The sequence below is a fragment of the Lactuca serriola genome, chromosome 8 (assembly GCF_051521515.1).
Source record: "Lactuca serriola cultivar US96UC23 chromosome 8, Lser_US96UC23_V15, whole genome shotgun sequence".
NCBI lineage: Eukaryota > Viridiplantae > Streptophyta > Magnoliopsida > Asterales > Asteraceae > Lactuca > Lactuca serriola.
Genome location: NC_136415.1, coordinates 9,019,207 through 9,026,309, shown reverse-complemented (window position 1 = coordinate 9,026,309; position 7,103 = coordinate 9,019,207).

Genomic DNA, 7,103 nt, shown 5'->3' with positions numbered 1-7,103 from the left:
TAACGAGGAGACGACCTGCTACAAATGTGGGAAGACAGGGCATTTCGCCAACAAATGCGCAACTAACAAAAAGGTGTGCTACGTATGTAACGAAGAAGGGCATGTTTCTAGAGACTGCACAAAGAAAAACGCACCGCCACAGCCAAGGGCATTCCACATGTTCCTCGACGAAGCAGAAAACGATGGGAGGATTAAAAGATGAAGACTTCATATTAATATATAAAGTCTGTATGAGGAAGCATAGCCTGCTAGAGGCATAGTATAGGGTGAACTTGAACTTTTGTGTAATAGTTTCAAGAATTAATATAAACCCTGGTTTTGTTATCTGATGTGTTGAATGATTATATGATTTATGTATGGTGACTTGGTTAATTGCGAGACAATACTTGGGACGAGTATGAGTAAGTGTGAATGGTAGTAGAGATCTATACTACCGAAAGCACAGGACTCACGCTTGGATCATGGGAAGTCGCAAGGTTACCAAGAAGCTAGTAATTGATTTCGTTTTATTCAAGTATGTCATTACCATTGTTTCGGTAATGACTAGTAAAATAGTTGTTATTTCAACCCTAGTGGTCATATCAATTGAGTCCGACTATGATGAGAGGTCATCGGGACACGACCCATTGGTTAGTTACAATAGATAAATGAATGTATTTATCCTAAGAAGAAGGAGTCCACAATAAGGATTTATTTTGTAACTTGAAGGTTATGATTGAAAGTCCAACATAGTATGAAAAGCAGATGAAAGATTGAGCATCACGATTATTAATAAGGATGGAAATTTAACGTAAGGACTGTTTCGTTGATGATTCCGGGACGTAATCATCCTAAGGGGGAGATAATTGTAACGCCCGTAGATCAGGGCTAGTTAATTTAGAGACGATAAGCGTCAAAAATGACTTTTTGATAAAATATTATTTAGAATGAGTAATCTTAACTAAGTTGTAGTATATGTTACAAGGATTCCGTACATATAAAGAACGCCGAAATCCAAGTTATAACGAAGAAGTTATGACTTGTCGAAGTTTCGCGACAGAACCGGCACGACACAACGCGACATAAAAAGTGAATTTACGTTAGAGCGATATTTAGCCTTAGCAATCTAAATTAAAGTCGTAGAATACGTTAAACCGTGAGCGTGCATAAAAAGAACATCCAAATCTGACTTCGTATGAGGAAGTTATGATTTTTCTAAGTTTCGAATTAGCAGTATGCAGCCCGAATACTCGATTTGAGACCGAACGATTTTTAGCCGAAACAATCAAAACAAGAATTGAAGATCTCGTTAATTGTAGTGAAACGATAAAAAGATAGGCGAAAACGGATGTTGGATGAAGAAGTTATGAATTTATAATGGAGTTTTCCTGTCCCGACCTACTAGAAATAAATAATAAAAATAAAGTCAAAATTAGCCGACGGAGTCTAAACGGAAGTTGTAGAGCATAGTCTCACCTACGCGGGGATATAAGAAACGTCGAAAACGGAGTTCGTATGAGGAAGATATGCATTTTTGAAGTTTATTAAATATTTTTGATATTAAATTTAAATATAAATTTTCGATATTATCCAAGGGGGGAGTCACCGGGCTTATCCAGGTTACGCCCAGCGTAACCTAAGATTACGCCCAGCGTAAATCATGAATCCAGACCCTATAAAATGGAGTCGAGTGCAGTTGATTCATTTGCTCATTTCTCTTCTTTCTCTCGCGTTTTTGCATCGTTTTTCGTGCAAGAATTATCCCGAAGCCCTGGTATCATTCCCAAACCCCGAAGCAAGTCTTGAGGCCCCGAAGATCCCGAGAAGTGAAATTCCCGAGCCGAAGCTCTGCCCGCGAGGAGCCCAGTTTTTGTGAAGATCTTCCAGATCTACCGAAGAATACTACTTTTACAAGCCGTAGTGTTGTCCGATCATCGTCTGATCAAGTGAGTGTATAGTTACTTTCTTCTAACACATAAATATAAAGTATTAGCTATGAAATACGTGCTATGTGTTATATATTATTTGTCTATTTGAGATGGGCTTGGAATTGATGTTTTTATACGGGTGTTAAATGATTTAAATTGTGCTTGTATTTATATCTACAAAAATGTTGGGTAGAACATGGGTAGATAGAATAGTTGGTGATGATGCGACTTCGTGCCTATTAAGTAAAGCTTTGGTGACGATGCGACTTCATGCCTATTGAGTAAGCTTTGGTGACTATGCGACTTCGTGCCTGTTTGATAAACCTTGGTGACGATGTGACTTCGTGCATGTTGTGTAAACCTTGGTGACTATGAGACGTAGTGCCTATTGTATGAACCCTGGTGACTATGTGACGTAGTGCCTGTTGTATAAACCGTGGTAGCAAATGGACCTTGTGTCAATTCCTTAGGTAAACCCTTAGGAATGAATGAATGAAGGATAGTGGATTCTTAGGGTAAACCCCTGAGAAAATAAAGGAGATATGGGGATGGGTATTTGGGTTGATTGTTTGATAATTGAATATAATAAATGTTTTATTGTGGGTTGAAAACCCTATATGCTCACCAAGCTCCCAAGCCTAACCCACTCAGTTTTCTTTGCATTACAGGTAATGGCACAAGGGTATAAGTTGGTGGACTGGACGAGAGATTTTGGATTATAGATCAGTAGTTATAAATAAATGTTGTAAGGTTTATTTTATATTGTTTATGTTTTTGGTCTGTATCGAACATGACATCCCGATGTTTTATTATTTAATGAAAATACATTCTCTTTGATAAATGTTTTGATAAATGGTTATCATATTTTTGTTTTTGGGAACAAATTCCGCAACAATTTTCTTTAAAAGATTACTTTGATTTTAAAAATAAAGCATAAACAAATCGGTCTTTTCTGGCCGTGAAAATTGGGGATGTCACAAATAATATATTAAAAGATACACTATATTTATTTAATCAATATTGGTCAAAAATTAATTAGGAATTTATTTTGTGATCAAAAGATATTAATTAAAGCTAGGGGACTGTTATTGTAATTATTAAATAGTTGCAAAGTAGGGTGAGGAAACCCTAGGATAGGATGGACGAAATCCTTATGGATAGCCCATAAGATTTCGTCCAAAGTAGGGTTCCATAATATTGTTATGGGTTGCTTGGTGGTTAAGTAATCGGATAAGGACTATGGATGAAACCCTAATCTCACACCTATATAAAGAGACCCTTGAGCACCTATTTTCGGATACACCGAAACACTAAGAGTTTTAGGAGCCGATTTTAGCCTCCCCTTTCTTTTTTTTTTCCTTCTCCAATTACTTTGGTGTTTGTGGTTCATTAGAGGTACAACATTTTGGGTGCTAAGATTCTCAAAAGTTCAAGATCTTCAAGCAACAATCAAAGGTAACATCTTTACTTGTTTATTTATGTTGATTAAAGTTTTGTTGTATACTAGATTAGGGTTTGCAAGTCTTGGACAATTTTGCATGTACAAATAGAAAAACTAGATCCAAGTAATTAGGGTTTGTATAAACACCATAGGAATGTTGTTTTGCTCATAACCCAACAGTGTATGGTCACACCTTTTACTTGCCACAACCATCTGAAGCACCTAAAATAATAAATTGAAACTGTAAGCATAAAGCTTTGTGAGTTTCCCCAAAGTACCAACACAAAAACAGATAACATATACAAATAACAACATGTACTTGGTCCACAACTAAATAGTAGATTACCCTTGCGCCTCTGGCTTTCCCTCGGGGCCCATAAATTATGTTTGGCTTGCTTCCTGACCCAATTAGTTATCAGACTAAAATACTAATGTTAAGCCCTCAGTACGAGTCTGACATACCAACCGGTCCACAACTCGTATCTGGAATGCTACTGAGCCCTCAATATGAGTTTGGCATGCCCTTCCCGGTCCTTAACTCATATCTGGAATATTCTAGGGTTTGTTGGCTATAACACAAAGTAGTACAACCTCAACCCAACACAACATGACAACATATAACAGATAACAAACATGTATAGATAATCAGGCAGATAGGATCACAGATAGTCTTACAGATCTACCAGACTAACATATCATCAACTGGTATAAATCATGCAGATCTATTCCATGCTCAGCATATAAGTGTATATCATGATATCAATCCAATGGGTCGGCCTTAGTGCCTTTGACCCATATGTATAGTGAGGAAAACTCACATGAAGTGGTTGAATATCTTAGACAAATGCTCAGACTGCTGATCCAAAAATCCTTGTGCACTAGCACCATCAAATATCACCCAATTAATAATTGAATCTCGAACCATACTCAAGAATCTGAATTGCTTGCCTAATGACCACATTATGTTAGGTGAATACGAAGTTCATGCATATATAAGATCGAATTATAAGTCGGTACGATGGAAAGGTAGGGGTCAAGGGAGTTGCACCCCCTTGGAAGGTCCTAGGGTCAGCGCCCCTAGAAGGGTCCAAAGGGTAGATCCCCTGATGGTTGTCCCGTTGATTAAGCCATTAATTTCAAGATTTCCCCTAACCAATTTAGAAGATTAAACCCTAATATGTCATGCGTATATATGACTCCTCTTTTGAGCTGTATACATAACCATTCTCAACTCCTATTCTTCTTGAACAAACTCAAAACTCTCTAGAGATTTGCCTTGTGTTTTTGTGTTTAGATACACAAGTGTCCTTTTAGATTATCTTATGTTGGATTTCTTATAAACCATGCATAGGGTGGAAATATCAGTTTGGAAAGTGAACTTACACAATCCATAAGGAATTCGGTTCTCCACAATCACCCTATATTCCACTTCCCAACAAACACATTACTTCAAAACCACCAAAAACACTCCAAAATGTATGAGTGGAGATGGGATAAGCTCAAACTATGAAGAGGGAGGCTAGGGTAAACTCCAAAGGGCTCTAGATGCAGTGGAGGCTGAGAAAATGACCTAAAACACGAAACCATTCCCTTAAATATGGCGAATCCCTAGGTTTTACGGGCTTAGGCTGCACAATCACCACTCCGTGGTCACAGTATTACGAAGCCATGATTACGAGCTTTTTCCCATTTCTTTCTAACTTTAAACAATCATAACTTCTTCGTTTAAAATTTGTTTTAATGATATTTATATACACACGAACGCATTAACAATCCCCACAATCATATCTAATTACTTTTGAACTAATACATATCGAAGTTGTAACACTTGAATTTGGTATGTTCCCTTCAACACTTCTATTTATGAGCACTTCACTTTTGGTCCTTATGGTTAGTATGTGGGGGGGTACCATAGGGTACGCTTAGCATACTAGCTGAGAAGCTAGTACGCAGGGTGTACCATGTGTGTACGCTTAGCATACTAGTGTGAGGTTGGATCGCACCTTTGAGCACATACGTGGGGCGTACGCTTGTGTATGTGGGGCGTACGTGCGTCTAATAAAACCCTAATTTTGGGGTGTTGCACCCTATATATTCACCTTAAGTCCCAAGAGTGGCCTCTTTATCAGCCTTCATTGTCCTAAAACCCTAATCTCGAACCCTAATAGCATCTTTGAGTGTTCTTGAGCATTAGACTTGATTTTTTGTGGTTTGTGCTTCTTGAAGTGATAAAATAAGAAGTTAGAAGACACATTCGTTGGAGGGAAGCTTAGAGATCCATATTTAGCTCCATCTTTTGGTGACTTTTGAGATATAAAGTTCATACTGTGACATTCCCTAATTCGTGGTCATTTTAAAATTTTTATTTATGCTTATTTGAAAATCAGAGTATTCATTTTAAAGAATAATATCGCGGAATTTGTTCCCAAAAAAAACATGATAAATATATTATCAAAGCATTTTCCGAAGATATGTATTTTGTTTATATAAAAACTTTGGGATGTCATCGTCAATACAGAAACATAAGCATAAACAGACCTTACTAGTGATATACATCTCCTTTAATATCTCAATGTATTGTAGCTTCACATCGACACCCGTGATACAAATAACCGAGTGGGTCAGGTTGGGGAACCTAATGAGTACATAGAGATTTCAATCACACAATGTTATATATATATATATATATATATATATATATATATATATATGTTTTAGAGCTCATAATATATACAATTTCACCTCATATAAGCAACTTTACCCCAAATCGTCGATCCTCACAACGATACGATCTGTACTCTTGAAAAAACTAACCTCTTTACCTAATCCATACTCCCGGATCAGGTATGTCTAATCCATACTCTAGGATCAATAACCATGCCCATTCCATACTCTCAGACTATGGACAGTTGACTATGTATAATCTATGCTCTCGGATTAATGACAATTAACTATGTCCTCTCCATACTCTCGGATTAAGGAAAATACTATGTCTAATCCATGCTCTCGGATCAATGACAAGTTTAAAGTTCTACCCTCCGTGTATATCTCACTAGTACTCATAAAGAGATACTACCCAATATTCTTCTTAATTAATTTAGGATTACTCTGTATCATCATATATCATCAGAGATGCTATTAACATGTATTACATACAATATCAAATATTTCACACACAAACATATATTTAATACTTTAATCAATACTTGTATTAGAATTATGTTCATGAAAGGGACTATGCACTCACACACAAACTCTTTAACAAATATTTAATACTTTAATTAATACTTGTAATAAAATCATGTTTATGAAAGGAATTATGCACTCACACATAAACTCTTTAATAAATATTTAATACTTTAATTAATACTTGTATTAAAATCATGTTTATGAAAGGAACTATGCACTCACACATAAACTCTTTAACATATATTTAACTCTTTAACAAATATTTAATACTTTAATTAATATTTGTATTAAAATCATGTTCATGAAATGGATTATGCACTCATACATAAACTCTTTAACAAATATTTAACTCTTTAACATATATTTTAATACTTTAATTTATACTTGTGTTAAAACTATGTTCATGAAATAGACTATGCACTCACTTGTTAAAGTGATGATTCCAAACTCGGGCAATGTTTTGCTTCTAACGATTCTATTTTCCTTCGACGAAACCTAGTATTATTACCACTATATTTTAGTCTAATATTATTGCGACTATATACAAGAGATATTGTTTTATAAGT